Source organism: Heterocephalus glaber, unplaced genomic scaffold, assembly GCF_053883595.1.
Source record: "Heterocephalus glaber isolate CG9 unplaced genomic scaffold, H.glaber_assembly_v1.0 deba00001504, whole genome shotgun sequence".
Classification (NCBI taxonomy): domain Eukaryota; kingdom Metazoa; phylum Chordata; class Mammalia; order Rodentia; family Bathyergidae; genus Heterocephalus; species Heterocephalus glaber.
In genome coordinates, this window is record NW_028258324.1 from 70,634,846 (window position 1) to 70,651,632 (window position 16,787).

At 43.5% G+C, this 16,787-nt stretch overlaps 2 pseudogenes; both read right to left on the reverse strand.

The window, feature by feature from the left end:
• Positions 1–2,282: 2,282 nt before the first annotated feature.
• Positions 2,283–4,874, reverse strand: LOC110349405 (c-Myc-binding protein pseudogene; annotated as a pseudogene).
• Positions 4,875–14,838: 9,964 nt separating this feature from the next.
• Positions 14,839–16,787, reverse strand: part of LOC110349409 (zinc finger protein 639-like) — a 31,737-nt pseudogene continuing 29,788 nt past the window's right edge.

Genomic DNA, 16,787 nt, shown 5'->3' on the forward strand with positions numbered 1-16,787 from the left:
CTTAGCCTCCTGAGTGCTGGGATCGAAGGCGAGCACCACCACACCTGGCAAAAGGTATTTCTTAACCATTCCTGTTTCCTGAAGCAGGAGACTCAGGTAGTTTGATATTGTCCATATGCAAACTCTCTCTTGTCCTGTAGACTAAAAACTAACATCTCCACCCCGCACTGTGGAAAAAACTGTTGTGCTCATGTTTGCAATTTAATATCTTGACACCATATAAATTTGGACTTCCTCTGAATGATAAGGCATTTGCCTGGTTCTCTCATTCTACAAATTCAACCAATTCTTAAACATGTCTTCCTTTCTCTTTTGTGTGAGAATCATAGCTTATTTATTTATTGAGGATACAATCTAGGCCCTATCATATACCTGGCTACTGGTCTACCAGACTAAGCTCCACCCCACATGTTTTTTCCTAAAAGCTATCTTTTAACAGCACCACTCAAAGGGTCTATTGAATTTTAGCAGTTATGTATGCTCTCATCTATGTGCCTGAACAAGCTAGTTTCTGAGTCTAATACTTAGTTTTTCATGTTTAAGAATTATTATTATTCTGCACTGCTTGGGAATGTCTCGGATATGTTAAAGCATAGGATGAAGTTATGGATTTGACCCAGGGTTGGTGGTGCATGCCTGGAATCCCAGCACTTAGGAGGCAAGTCTGAGGCCAGCCTGGATTCCATAGTAAGGCTCTGTCTCAAAAAACAAAGAACAAACAAAAGACAGATTTTAATTCAGATTCTGATTATACCATTTATTTGTTGTGTGACCCTAGGAAAGATGTGAACCTCTTTCTGCCTCAGTGTTCTTATCTATAAAGTGAGAATGATATGAATATCTACTTCATAGATCTGTCAGGATCAAATGAAGTAAAGAATGCAATAGACTGGGCATATAAAAAGTACCCAGCAGATGTTGTCTATTGTTATTAAGGTAACTTTTCAGTGTCCAAATCAAGAGGAGGCCTAAACCAACAATGTTTCATGAAAACTGTAGAAACCACTCACTTTTACTTCAATCTGGGCTCCTTAATGCTTAAACAAGCAGAGTTCTTTTTGTCCAGTAAGGACAAACATAAGAGCTCATCAACTTGTCAAATTCAATATTAGGTCAGTGGTGAAATTCATAGGTACATATTGCTACTGGGCCTTCTCACAACTGCATCCTCAGCCCTTCATTTTTAAAATTTTGATGCAGCGTTTCATTACACTGCCCTAGCTGGGCTTAAACTTTTTTTTTTTTTGGTACTGGGGATCAAACTCGGGTCCTTGTGCTTGCAAGGCAGGTGGCAGAACCACTGAGCTAAATCCTGGCCCTGGGCTTGAACTTTTAATTCTTCTGTCTTTGCTTCCCAGAGTGTTGGAATTACAGGCATGTGTCACTGTGCCAGGCTTTATATTTCTTTTATGTGACTTTGTTTTTTAATAAATGTGGTTCACTAAGTGCATGAATATAATTTTATATAGATTGTTTTTTGAGACAGGGTCTAGCTATGTAGTCCCAGCTGACCTTGAGCTCACTATATAGTCTGGGCTGGCCTAAAACTCTCAGTGATCCTTCTGCCTCAGCCTCCTGGGTGCTGGGATTATAGGTATGTACCACCATACCTGGCTTTATTTATAGACTTTTTAAAAAGACTATTGATATAAAGTATTTTACAAATCACAAGAAAAATATACATGTCCTAATGTTAGAATATGTAGCTATGTGTGTTAGTGAGTTTTCCATCACTGTGAGTAGCCTGAGATAATCAACTTATGAGGAAGAAAGGTTTATTTTGGCTCATGGTTTCTGAGGTTTCAGTCCATGGTAGCTTGGCAGCCACTCAGTGGCACAGTACATCGGAGCTGGAGTGCATGGCAGAGCAGTTACTCACCTGGAAGGAGTCAGGAAGCAGAGAGAAGAGGGGACTGGATCCCACTGTCCCCTCAAGGGTACATCCCAATGACCTAACTTTCTTCCAGTACCCGACCTCCAGAGACTCCAACACTGGCCCCTTGCCCCATAGCACTACAGAGTGTTGACCAAGCCCTCAACACAACAGCATTTGGAGACTTTCAAGATCCAAATGGAGCCAGGTGTGGAGGCACAGGCCTGCAATCCCTGCACTTTGGGAGGCTGAGTCAGGAGGATGGCAAATTCCACCCCTGCCTAAGCAACTTAGTGAGACCCTGTCTCAAAATAAAAAAAATTAAAAAAGGTGCTGGGGATGTAGCTCAGTGTGAAGGCCCTGGGTTCAGTCCTCAGACACATACATAAACACACACACACATACACACACTCCAAACGATAGCAGTGTACACTATGTGCTTTTTCAAATAAACCCTAAGGTCCTCATGACCTCAAAGGGGTCTGAGTAAGGTTCCTACTAGGGAGCAATGGGCGTCTCCCAAAAGACTGACAAGTCCAAGTCTCTCTTCCTGGTTCAGCTTTCAGTGTGACATGTCACCAAGGACCATTTCTACACTTGATCTTTGCCAAAAGGCCAAGAAGCGATCCCAAGGACCATTTCTGATAACCTGCCCACTGATGGTTGTTTAAAACCAGTCATTTGTAAACAAATTTGCCCGTTACTTGCGTGCCCTCAGGATCCAGACTGTGATTCTGCTAACATTTGTAGTTTCTGTGAAAATCACAGGCTCTTGCCTGCAAGCAGACATTAGCATCTCATAGGGGGCTTTCAAACCTGCCGAAGCCTGGGCCCCCCAAAGGCTCTGCTTGAATTGCTGCGGGCTGAGGCCTGGCCAGCTATTTAAAAGGCTCCTCAGGAGATTCTAATGTACAGCCAGGACTGAGGGCCATGGGCTCTGCTAACAGCATCTTTTCTCTCTTAAACTTCATAGCAGTTTCTCCTTAATGCCACTCAACAAAACCTTAAAAGCATGCTGCACATTTAAAAAAAAATTTTTATAGTGCTTTACCATTTACAAATCTTTCATGTACATTCTCATTTGACCCTCACAACAACCCTGTGAGGTAGGCAGCACAGATGTTCTCCTCATTTAACAGATGAGGAAAGTAAATCTCAGAGCAGTTAACTGATGTGCCCAAAGTTCTACAGTTAGTAAATAATTTATGTTAGTATCAGTCTTTGGCCTAAAAATTTAGCACACAGCCTCCCCTCATATATGCCCCACCTACTTCACAGGGATAATGAAGATAAAATGAATTCAAAGCTAGAAAAATACTTCGAGGGGGAAAAAGCACTATATGATTATACCCATAAACTATAATTGTCCATGATAAATGCTCATTCCCCATCTCATTCCAGCTTGTGCATGAACCCAGAACGTTACATTACCTCTGTCTGTACTAAGCAACTAGGTGAGGCAGGGTAACAGTGTGATTCTGTTTAAAGTTATATAAATTACAAACAGGGTATCTGCATTATTATGCAAAATGAACAACACACAAAGCCTAATGAGCAACTAGGACCCACTAAAGTACATAGCAGAGCAAGGCAACATTATCAGACAGGGCATGATTGCATAGAAGAAAAAAGTGGTGTCACAGTTCAAACCGACACACATATAGTTATCTAAGGCAAAGTAGTGGCAAAGAAGTTAATTGTTCCGCATTATATAAACAAGAGCAGAAAATTCAGGGGAACCCATGCAAAAGCATTGTATGTCACACAGATTTCTCTGGTTGCCTACAGGGAACATAAACACTCATCTTCGTTGTAAAGCATGATTGTACCTGTGCTCGTATCCCGAACTAAACCAAGCAACAGCTCCTTGCTAAACCTCCTTGGGTAAAATACAACCAGTACTATTATTCCTAATCAGACTAATAAATAGAACATTTTTTAATGAATTAAATGGCTCTTTTGGTTTCCTTCAGGATTTACATTTTTTGGATTCTCCTGCTTTAAGACCCAAAGAAAGTTATACTGAGTTATTATTGTTGATTCTAAGTATATGTGTTTATAACATTTAAAGTGTGATAGGTGAATTTAACAAATTAAAAGTTTTATAGCATCTGTTCAGAAAGGATTATATACTATACAAACTATTCCAGTCATACAAAACCATTTTTCAGTGTCTTTTCAACTGAGAAGAATCCTATTCAGCATGCTTCTCCTCCTGAGGTGGCTCATACTGAGCAAGCTTTGCTTTCAATTTTTTATTTTCTTCTATAGTAGCTTCAAATTTCTCTTTCATTTCTGCCAATTCTAGGTGAAGCAGCTCAATTTCTGGGTTTTCTGGGGTAGCAGCTCCTAAGTGATGCTTTAAAAAATCCAAAGCACTATTAGGTTTCTCTGGTTCTTCATATAAGGCTACAACACCTCGGTCAGCGTGTCCAGCACCCCCGACTTCTCCAAGTACCTCCGGAACTGCTCGCGCTTCGACTCGGTGGCTTTGTAATGGGCCATAGTGACAGGAGCAATGGCATAGCTGGCGCCGGAGACCGTGGCTGGTGGGCTCGGAGCACCACTGCTCACCCGTGCTGCACATTTAATTGAAATTATCTAACACATTTATTTTTTTCCCTTCCCTGGGCTACAAGCTCTTCCAGGACAGCGCTTGTGTTAGGTTCAACTTCAAGTCTCTGACAGGGCTCAGCCAAGGACTTTCCTTCTTACCTCTATGGCAAGTGCTCAGTAAATGTGTATTAAAGGTGGACCAAGTTTAGCCCTAAAACACAGATAAGCAGCCCCAGCCAATGGCCTCAGGCTGTTTACACAGCTGGCGAACCTCTCCTAATCTCCAACACCCTAGGTGCTGTGAAAGAATTCAGGGAGGCAGCGGGCAGAAGTTTTATTAGAAAAAAAAAAAGAAGTTTTATTAGGAGCCTGGCCCTGGGCACCCAGTCTAAATTTGCAGCCCCTCTTCCATCTCCTCCCTTTCCTCCTCCTCCTCCTCCTCCTCCTCCTCCTCCTCCTCCTTTCCCCAGTGATGTAGATCAAAATCTTCAGGCCTTGAGCATGCTAGGCTAGCAAACAGTCCACCACAGAGCAACACTCCCACTCCAACCCCCCCTTTTTTTTTTGGAGATGGGGTCTTGCTGCGCTGCCCAAGGTGCCCCCTACCTCTTGGACTCAAGCAATCCTCCTGTCTCAGCCTCCCAGTAGCTGGGATTACAGGCAGAGACAGCATGCCTGGTACTGAATTTATCTTTAATGTCGGTCTCCTCCCATTGCTGCCAATATGAGCTCCATGAGAGTAGAGATTTTTGTCATTTTAGTTCACTACTTTGTATCCTCAGCACCCAGAACAGTGCCTAGCACTTGACAGCTGCTCCATAAGTATTTGTTAAAAGAAGATAAATGTTAGCTTTTAAAAAATCTAATCTCTTTTCCCTCTATCAGTAGCACAAGTTACTTTTTGGTTAATAGTTGCATTTTTTCAAATTTAATTTAATTTATTTTATTTTTAGTACTGGGGATCGAACTCCGGTCCTTCCACTTTTGAGGCAGGCAGCGGAACCACTGAGCTAAATCCCCGGCTACATATTTATTTTAAAATAAATGTTAGCTTTTTTTTAAAAGGCTCTAATCCTGGGCCTGGGATTTAGCTCAGTGGTTTCTCCACCTACTGCGTAAGCACAAGGACCTGAGTTCGATCCCCGGTACCAAAAATAAATAAATAAATAAATAAATAAAAGGGTCTAATCCTTCCTTTTCCAGTAAAAACAGCTTTAACATAAACGTGTTCATCCGAGGTCATTATTACACTTTGGAAATGCAGCCCCACTGCTGAGAGAGCTGACAGTGGCTCTGTCTAAGCCTGGGGTCAGGTGCCCAGCCTGCTGGGGAAACTGAGCCCTGGGGTGCTTCAGAGGAGGAGCCCTGGGTGAGGGAGGAGGCCAAGAGGGCTGGCTGGCTGGGTCTCAGTCGGTCCGGGAGCTCAGCCTCTGGGCCCCAGCTCCTTCCCTAAGAACTCCTGGTTCCGTCGGGCCTGTGGAGAGGACAGGTTGCTCACCAGTAGGAAGGGGACAAGGAAAGATGGATGGTGCCAGCTCCCTGTCAGACCTGGGCCCTGGTTCCCCTCACAGGATGCAGCCAGAGGCATCTTCCGGGGGCTGGGGCAGTGCAGCAGCAGGGAGTGGAGCTGGTGGGGCATGGGTCAGGGCTGGGCAGGCTCAGGAGCAGTGGGTGGGTGATGAAGGTGGTCTCTAGCAGCCTCAGAAAGGGGGGTGTCAGGGTGTTGATCACCCCTCTGTGACTAAGAGGGCTCTGAAATAGAGCATTTATTGAGCTGTTCCTGATGCTACCCAAAGGTGAAGGACCAGTCCTGGGTCAGGTTCCCTAAGCTACCAGCATTGTGGCTGGATAGCAGTTGCAAAAATGTCCACCTGATCTAAGGGGCCAGGGTGTTATAATGAAATTCTGGGGAGAGGAAACGGAAATCATTCACACTGAACCTGCACTAGTGTGCATAGGAGGGGCAGGACAGTGTGGATGGGCGCAGTCCTGGGGTAGAAGGTTCGTCACAGGGAGAGAAGGTTTTGTTGCTTCTTGGATGGTTGGTGCTAAAGCAGGATACAGCCTGGAGTGGTGGCACACTTCTATAATTCCAGCACTCAGGAGGCTGACGCAGGAGGATCGAAGTGAGTTCAAGGCCAGTCTGTACCACAAAGCAAGACCCTGTCTGAAAACAAAAACAAGAACAACTAAAAGCAGAATGCAACATGTGGAGCAGTTTTTTTCTTTTTTGATTTAGCTTGAAGCTGTGAGTTAAAATGAACTTACCTCTTTCCTCCATCCACTGGCCTGTGATTTAAATTTATTTATTTATTTGGTGTTAGTGGCAACCAGAAAGCCAATGGCAGCAGGAGTTGCATCACCTGGGGGCTGGACCTGTCCCTGGCAGCCCCCTGGGGGAAGAGCACCCAAGAACCGGGTGAAGCTGGGACTGAAGGCCGGCGGAGGGTGACTGGCTCTCCTGTCGCCCTGGGTGTCACCACCCTCACAGGGGCTCTTTCTGGGGCTGGATGAGGAGCACCTGACTAGCAAGGCTCCCCAGTACCTGCTAAATAAGCCTGAGGCCAGAGCTGCCGTTCAGAAAGGGGAGTTCTTGGGGGAACTCGGGAGAGAGGAAGGCTCAGGGTTGTGATGCCAGAGCTCACACGGTCTTGGGGAAAAAGTGGGTGACTCCGGATCCTGGATTCAGCAAGAGGAGGTGAGAAAGATGGTGGGGAGGGAGGACAGCCTCGCCAGAATCCTGGGGGTGACATAGAACAGGATTTGGTCCAAAAGAAGGGACCCACGGAGATCTTTGAGGTGTCCTTGATGTCCAGCAGCTCTTACTCCCCTCATTTGTGGGACGTAGCTGCTGTCCCCCACACTTGCTGGTCCAGGCCCAGCAACGTGTCCACGCAGGGCACACAGATACTCAGTGCAATCTGCTCAGCACTCAGGCTCAGTATGATGAACTGGAAACCAAGCTTGGCTACTATTTCCAGAATGCCCAACAGGGTGACTGCTTCCTGCTCAATTGCCTCCTTTCTAGTCAGGCTTTTCAGTTAATCTGTGTTCAGTAGGAACATGATAAAACTTCAGTCATTCTGGAGAAGTATACTATAAATGGCCACGTTTTCCCTCCACCACTCACTGCAACTCAGAGTCTCCTTGTTAGAAGTTTCTTGTGTATCATTCCAGACAAAGAAATTAATACTTACTGCAGCACTTATTTTTATTTACACAGATAACTATGCATATTGTTATCATGGTGCTTTTAAAAAATTTTTTTACGTGATTTCCTTTTAGTTTCTGATTTTTCTTCTGTCTCTGGCAATAACTGTCTCCTTTCCCACGCTAACAAAGTCTTACTGGCTTCTCACTTGCCACTCAAGGGAAATCTGAAGCTGGATGCTGGGTGCATTTGGGTACTGAAGCTTATTTAGGGGCTTCTAACTGTACACCCATCTCCCTGTATTTCCCATCAATGTCTTTCAGAGTTGATTTGCAGAGCAGAACCCTGTCACCAGCACTGGACTCATTTTGGTTGGGTTTATCTATTCCCTCAGGCACTGTCAATTTCAACATTGTGATTTTTGCAAGTAAAGCCAGGAAAAAAAGAGAGAGAGAGAAAAAAAAAGGGAAGGTAACAGAAAGGTCTGTAGCTGACGCTGTACATCTTGACTAATAATTTAAAAAAACAAAACGACAACAACAAAACAAAACAAAATCCTTCCCCTCCAAAAATCCCTCCCCGCAAACTGCAGAATCATGCCACAAAATCAGGTCATAATCCAACCCTATTGTTGTTTCCTAAGTGGTCTCATGTGACAGTGGAGCTTTTCAATCACAACTCACACAGGAGAAAGATAGGTCAGAAAAATGCAAGTTACATGGAAAATGTAGGCAAAAAACCAGTATGGGGGCCCATCGGGCATGTATTTCTCTAGAATGTTCTCATAAAGGGAGGACTCGAGGACAAATATTCTCTGCAGAGACGCTGCTGTGTTCTCTCCTTCATGTCTTCCACCCCAGGGGATGGCTGTCTAACTTGAACAAAATCCATTTAGGCCCCTCACAGTTGATCACTAGACCAAGACAATGTGGCTTGACAATGTAAAGAGTCCCTGTTCCCTACTGGAAGCCATTTCCAGTAGGCAGTCAGGGTGAAGACATGTTGGCAGGGGTGGGGATGCTGCAGTTGATGCCCGGATGGAGGCTTTCTGGTTCAGCATGGCTTTATTCTCTCCAGCTCTATTATGATTCTTCCTCACAGGCTTGGACTAAATTCCCCTAAAATGTTTTCCCTTTTCACTTGTAGGTTTTCCTGAGAGAAATGTCTAGAGAAAAGTAAACATGAATGTGATGTAAAATTTGTGGAGATCTAAGGAATACTGCATTCAAGGTGAATTTATGGACTACCTACTATGTACTGTACTTTATACCCTTTTCAAATTCAGTAACTTCCTCAAAGATCTCACTGATCATCCACCATGTGGTGGGTAGAATGGTACAGTGAAACGGAAAGGCTCTTCTGTCTGCCTCATTCAAGCCCAGGCCCAGACTATCACATAATGGGCTAACTATTGCCCACTGAGTCCTTCCCATGCCTCTCTCATCCTCTTCTCCCATCAGTTGATTCCTAAGATTCGTCTCCAAATGAGGAAGAAACACATTCCAGGGGCAGCAAAAGTTGTCCTTTCCCTTCACATCTCTATAAGATTTTCCCAGGTGAGATGGAAAAGGAGTTAGGGTGTTGTAACAGGACTCAGGCCACCCTGTTCACAGCTACCATATCTTGGTAGAAAAGAAAAGTTGGACATTCTAGAAGGGTAGGATTGGAGAGGTAGTAACATAGGACAGGGATTTAGTAGATACTCAACCAGGCATATGAGAGAGAGGCTGTGTGTACTGATCAGTGAAATGGGGTTCTCATCTGCCTGCAAAAGGAACCCAAAACATTGACGCTGCAGAGTATTTTAACCCATCTGGTTTGGATGTTCTGTAGTTCTGGAGAATGAGAAGTGTTCTGGATGCTGTCCAGAGCAGTATTCCCATCTTCCTCTGCTCTTGCTCCTCCTTACCTGGAAGTCCAAGGCCGAAAATGAGGCAGAGAGGAGCAATCCCCCTCAGCAGGGTCACCTCCATTCCACCCTCCTCTTTCAGACTCTTCTCTATGAACTTGTCAGGACACCCCAAACTGTTGAGCTTAAAGGAACCTGGACCACACCTTGGTTCCTGGTTTTCAATCCTGCTAGTGTCAGGTGCCCACTCCCTAGTGAGAGGCTATGGCCAGAGAGGTCACGACAGAGTGGCCTGTTCTGTCCTTGCCTAGGTTTGCCTTCTGGGCTCCAGACGGCCAAGAAATTGGGTCAAGACTAGAGGAGAAGCCATTGTTTGCCAGGCTGTCTAGATGAGTGATTTTATTTTATTTTATTTTATTTTATTTTGGTACCAGGGATCGAACTTGGGACCTTGCGTTTGCGTGGCAGGAGCCAGAACCACTGAGCTAAATTCCTGGCCCTAGATGAGTGATTTTAAATCTGTGTTCCTCCAATAAGAGGAGATGGAGGACGTGGGGGCGAGGGCAGATAAGGCTGGTGATAGAGTCCTCGAGGAATCCTTGTGGAGCTAACTGTGCCTCAGGGACAGGACATGGGCCACCAGGAACAGTTATGCTCTCTTGTGGCAGGGACACCTGCTAATTCTGGAAGCCAAGAACATGTTATCATTTTGTTGCAGACCTAGAAGTATGTATATCCTTTGTCCAGCTGTGTCCCTTAGGGGTTATTGTCATTATTAAGTTAAGCTTGATTGAGAAGTTTAGTTCCATTTCATTACATGAACCTGACTAACAGATTTCTGACCCCACAGCTAACACCATAGCATGTCTCTGCATCATTGCTTTTTTGTGTAATTGCAAGGGCCTGTTGGTAAGGTGTCTTCTATTTTTTCTCCAAATGAATCTTTCATTCTGCCCTTCTTATAAAACAGAACACTCCTGTTTGCCCTTCCTCATCTAATTTCTCTAAAAGCCTTCAGTCCTGGGACCATAATGGGATATATACGAGTAGAGAATCATTTGGTCAACAGCTTTTTGTTTTTCGTTTGTTTGTTTGTTCGTTTGTTGGTACCAGGGATGGAACTGAGGGCCTTGTGGTTGCAAGGCAGGTGCAGTGCTGCTGAGCTAAATTCCTGGGCCCGTCAACAGCTTTTTGCACATAGTTGCAGACACTCCCTTACTCCCCTACTGAGAGGTGTGTGTGTGCGGACCTGTGTACTTAAAAGTCCCCAGGTCATTCTGATTCATACTCACTTCATTGAAAATCTTTGGCCTGGTCTATAGTACAACATTATAACCAAGTTATTGACATTGATACAGTCAAGACAAAGAACATTCACGTCAGGGTCCCTCATATCACCCTTTTATGCCCACATCCTTTGTCTTTCACCCACTAAACCCTGGTAATCATTAATCTGTTTCAGCACTTTGTTATTTGAAGAATGTCATGTAAATCAGATTACATCGTATATAAACTTTTGGGATGGGATTTTTTTTTTAAAGCGTGGCATAATTCTCTGGTGACTCATATAGGTGATTGTATATAGTAATAGTTTATTAATTTTTATTGTTACAAAATGTTTCAGGGCATGGTGAGACCAAAGTTTGTTTGGTCATTCACCTGTTGAAAGATATCTGAGTTGTGTGTAGTTTTTGGCTATTATGTAGAAATCTGTCATAAATATCTGTGTACAGGATAATGGGTGAACACAAGTCTGGGGTAAATGCTTTAGCCACATTTATACTGAGAATCAGAGGCAAAAGGCAGAACAGAAATAAATGAAAAACTTAAATTTTAGCCCCAAATGAATGATATATAAAGTTTAATTGCTGAAGAGATTAGTACCACTAAAAAGAAAACAAGTACTCAGTACAGGGATAAGAAGAAAGATCCCTTGGCATCTCAGAAATCAGCAAAACCCAACCCATCACAGGCCCAAGGGTGCAAAAATACAAAACTTTCATTTGAGAAGAGTCCCTAGGACCCCTGCTCAAGAAGGCCTTCCTGGGGAATTGGTTCTGCTGGATTCATTTCACTGTGCTCAGCCACCCAGGCACCCAGAGTGCACTACAGCAGTGGTGCACAGGGCCCGGCTACTGCTTACTTTGTCATCCATGTGATGCTATTTTTTTGTACCAGGGATCAAACTTGGTACCTTGTGCTTGCCAGGCAGGTGGTGGAACCACTAAGCTAAATCCCCAGCCCCATGTGATGCTGTTTTTACCAGCATGCAGATCAAGACTTGCAGGGTCAGTGAGGCTTCCATCCAGATGGCAAAGAGCCCCTGAGAAGGTAGTGCCTGAATCTGTGGGACTGAAGGCAAAGGTGCTGGAAGACCTCAGGAAGTTGGAGATTCCAGGAATGTGGAATGTCTGCCAAAGGAAGTTATGGGCCAGCCCGAGGGAGAGGCCATGTGGGATGCAACCACCAAGGCCATAGCAGTGGAACTGCCCAAGTTTAGAACTCACATTTTACCTCCATGTGCCCTGGATACCAGATATAGAGCTACAGGACTTAATGTGTGCCTTGCTGGGTTTCAGTTTTGATTTGGTCCAATTCTTTTTTAGCCCCACCCTTCATTTCTCTCTTTTGGAATGGGAATGAATACCATGTAGCATTGCTCCTTGGGATTATGCAATCTGTTTTTTATTTTTACAGAGGTTCACAGCTAACAGTTTGCCTTGAGTCTCAGAAGAGACTTAGACTTTTGAAAAATCCTGGAACTGTTGAGACTTTGGGGAAGGGATTTTTGCGTTTCCAGTTGTACTTGGGAGAGCTGTATTAGGTTGGCAGAATTATGAACTTGCTATGTCTTTATTTGGAGATTAAGTATTGTTTAAGGAGCTGTGTTTGGGTATAAAGCAGAGTAGGGAAACAGTGTCAGAGAGGAATGGATGAGGGAACCTATAGAGTACCCAAGGCCATGACTCTATGACCAACCAGATACAACCAGAAGCATGTTTTACTAATCTGCTAGGCATTTTGCTTTTTGTTTTTTTGGATTTTTTGGTACTGGGGATCGAACTCAGGTCCTTGTGCTTTCAAGGCAGGCAGCAGAACCACTGAGCTAAATCCCCGGCCCTGCTTTTTGTTTTTTGAGACAGGGTCTTACTATGTAGTTCATCCTGGTCTTGAACTTACTAGGTAGCCCAGGCTGGGCTCAAACTTGTGGCAATCCTCCTGCTTCAGCCTCTAGGGTGCTGGGATTACAAGCGTGTGCCACCACCCAGAACTTGCTAGGCATTTCTTAATCTAATGAAGTTGACATATCAGATCAACATCCACCCCTTGTCAGTTTCACAAAGTGAAGCTATGAACTGAGGAAATTTGTTCCTCCATGACGTCTCTGCCTTGGAAACAACCAATCATAGATGAAAAATGTGAGCCAATGAAATATTTTCTCCTTTAAATTCTGGGTGTTAAGTATTGTGTCTAGCAATTGGAAAATGAGAAGCTGACTGATACGACAAGTTCAAGTCCAGCCTGGACAACTTAATGAGACTAAGTCACAAGAAAAAAGAAAAAAAAAGGAGTTGTAGCTCAGTATTAGAATGCTTGCCTAGCATATTCAAGGCCCTGTGTTCAATTCCCAGTACAACAAGGAAAAGCAAAAGTGTCGTATTCTTTCTAACTACATCTAAAAATCTAAAACTTATAAAAGAAAGTATTAATAAATCCAATTAGACTAAAAAAGAAAACCTTTTGTGTGACTAAACCTTTATTTGCTAAGTCAAAATCAAACCCAAAACTGGGAAAAAGTATTTGTAATTCATATCCTAGCAACAGGCTAATCTTTCCATCCTAATGAACTCCTCCTATAAATTTATGTAGAAAAATGGACACGGTCCTGCCACATCTATAAGAAATATAAAGGGCTTCAGAAAAATTAACTTTAACCACATTCAGAAAAACATAAATTAAAACTGCGCTAATATCACTATTTCCCCATCTTGATTGGCAAAAATCCAAGTTCGACCACGAATTTTGTTGAAGAGGCTGTGGGAGAAATAGCACTGTCATATGTTGCAAGCCTTTTGGAGGACAATTTGGCAGTACCTGTCAATATTCCAAATGTATACCCTCTTGAGCCAGCATTGGACTTCTGGGAATTTTCTCATCTGCCTAATGACAAAAATAAGAATTTGGTAAGATTATTCAGCTGGGTGTGGTGGTGCATGCCAGTAATCCCAGCACTCTGGGAGGCTAGGGCAGGAGAATTTTAAATTTGAGCCCAGCCTGGCAATTTAGAGACTTAATAAGACCTTGTCTCAATAATAAATAAATAAATAAATAAATAAATAAGAGATGGGGAAATATCTCAGTACAAAGGCCCTTTGTTCAACCTATAGTATAAATGATAAATATTATTCTATTCACTACAATGTTGCTTGTAAGAGCAAAAGACAAAAGCAAAACAGAACAAAACAAAAAAACGCTATCATCTGGGCTTTGTTGAAATAGACTGTGGCAGAGAAGTGCCTCATGTGGGCAGCCAAGATGTTCTGGTGAGGAGATGCCAGTATATTTGGCCTTGGGCCACAGCCAGTGGTCAGTCAGTCCACTTGGGCCCAGGCTGTGTGCTGGAGTCTTGGAGGTCCAAACCGAGGACCGGAGGTCTGTGCTTGGTGAGGAAGAGCCAGGAGGTTCCTGCTAGGCCACTGGTCAGTGAACATGAATTTAATTAATCCTACCTCCAACTTCTGCCTCTGAGTGGCCTTCCTCACAAGCTATCACCACTTCTGGCACAATCTGCCATCACAGGGGACCCTCAAGAAGCCATCTTGGGGGCAGAGCACTTAAGGAAAACAAAAAATACCTTGTGTCAGTCTTTCCTGATACAAAAATATTAACTCATCCGGTCAGGGATTGAATGATTAGTAACAAAACATAAGCTAAAAGACAAGTAGTGTGGTCTTCTCCATGGCTTGATGCCCTCAGCTCACAGACCCATAGAAAGGAATTAATTTTCTAATTTCTAATAATTTCTAATAATTCTAATTTTCTTCCTTTGTACCTACAGTTGGTTGAGGGAAAAGGAAGGCTTCTCCACCACCAAGGCTGCATTTTTAAAGCTTCATTTCAAGCCTGTGCTCAGCTGTGAGGAGGCAAGTGCTGAGGCGTGGCGTTCTCTCAGTGTGTTTGGGCCTTGTGGCACTGATCCTTACGGTAAGGTGCATGAGCTAATGACTGTACAAATCCACAACTGTAGAGTTGCCTGACCACATGGGTATCAGATGACCCAAAAGAGGAAGCCACAAGCGCAAGGACCTGAGTTCGATCCCCAGTACCAAGAAAAAGAAAAAGAGGAAGCCAAATATCTCTACTTCCAAGACAGACTCCAAAAGAAGTTACTGACTTCCGATTCTGGAAGACCAAGTGATGAGGAGGAGCAGAAGGAGTGGTCACAAGGAGACCTGAGTAGCCCCTCAACCTTGTGGCTTATATTTTATCAGAAGACCCTCCAGATAATGAGGATGGTCCTGTCCAATATTCACATTACTGACATAAATAATCCCTTCAGATAAATGTGAACGTAAATGCTTTTGATAGTCTAACACACTTAAAAGCCTTTCCCACTGTCATCACAACAGAAGGAAATGTTGTAGTACGTTCAATGGTAACAGGCCCATTAACATTCATAGGATGCTACTCTGAAAATCACATGTTTGACACACAAAGAACTGTTTATGTTGGGCATTGGTGGTAGGTGGCTGTAATTTCACAACTCAGAGGCTGAGGCAGGAGAATGGCATAGCAACTTGGTGAGATGCTAAGAATAAAACAGGGCTGGGGATTTAGCTCAGTGCAAAGGCCCTAGGTTGAATCCCTAGCACCAGAAAAAAAAAATACAGAAGAAAAGAAGTTTTTACATTTGCCAAAGGTCATTTTGTTCAACAGGCTGTGCTATACTTGTTCTCTGTTGTTTTGAGGTGTTTTGGGGGCGGGGGTGTTTGAGACAGGGTCTTGCTAGGTAGTTTAGGCTGGCTTTGAACCCACTATGTAGCCCACGTAGCCTCAAACTCCTTCCTCAGCCACCTGAGTGCTTCTGAATGCTAGGATTACCGGCACGCGGCATCACACCTGCCTTCCATTGTTATACTTACCACTCAATTCTGTTAATTTACACGTGTGCTCATTGACCACGTGGCTGTGCAAGTCCTCTGGACCTTTGGTTTCGTGTTCACAGAACCGACACAAGTACTGTTCGTGACAGCTGTGCTCCTGGAAATGTAGGGAGAGCTCACTGTTGGAGGAGAACTGGGCTTGCACTGCTCATACCAGTAGAGGTGATGGGTAAAGTGGGCATCCACAGTGTGCTGGCTGGGGTTCTCAAAAATTCGCACCTGATAGTCACAGTCTTTACAAATGTAGAGACTCCCCTGTGTAAGCTGGCATATTTGATCAGAGGCAGGTTGGTGGAGAAACTTGCCTTGCATATTCCACACAGGCTTGAATTGGTGGTACCTTTATACTTCAGAATCAGAACAATATCTTTAAAACAGAAAACTATTTACTGTTGAATTCACATTAATAGAGGCCATTTCTGCTGGGCAGTCACATTCAAAGCTTGGCTTTTGTCAAGAATTTTATATCTCTGGTGTGAGAAATTGAAAGAGTAAATAAGGATTAAAATGAATAACTGATAATGTGAAATAGGAAGAAAATATCCAAAGGGGAAGGGGGAGGGGGAGGGGAAAAGAAAGAAGGGAAAGGAAAAAAATGAGAAGAGGAAAACATGGAAACAAAGTCTTTGTAAATAGGGAGGGGTGGAGGGGGTGAAGGGAGGACACGTAATGGGGAAAAAGTAAGAACCAAGATCCATCATGTACAGGTACAAGTACCCAAAGATAAATGTAAATATACTGTATACCTAAAATGTACCAATAGAAGAATTTAAGAAAGAAGAAAAAAGAATTTTACAAAGTTTAGAGGGTGGCTCTTCCTCAGTTTGGCCTTGGAGACTTGCAGAGGCATTGTTTTCTGTCTCTATATCGTAATCCTCTCAAATCGCACGCATTCTCACAGCAATTGGAACATCTTCGGCAGTGTGGACTTCTGTAGGACTCTCCTTGGTGAGGTTGCCAGTCTGCTGATTCAGGTGAGTTGCATTCTTTATTACAAACTTCAACATCAGCAGATTTTTCTTAAAAAAAAAAAAAGGTAAACCTATTTTTATACTACTATTACTCAATAAAACCTATTAGATAAATACAAATGTGCAAAAAGAAGTCTATGGTATGCACTGTTTTTTCACTGACCTGTACAAAATACACCAATGCTGTTAATTAGTCCTTCTAACCTACAGAGAAGCGAGCGTG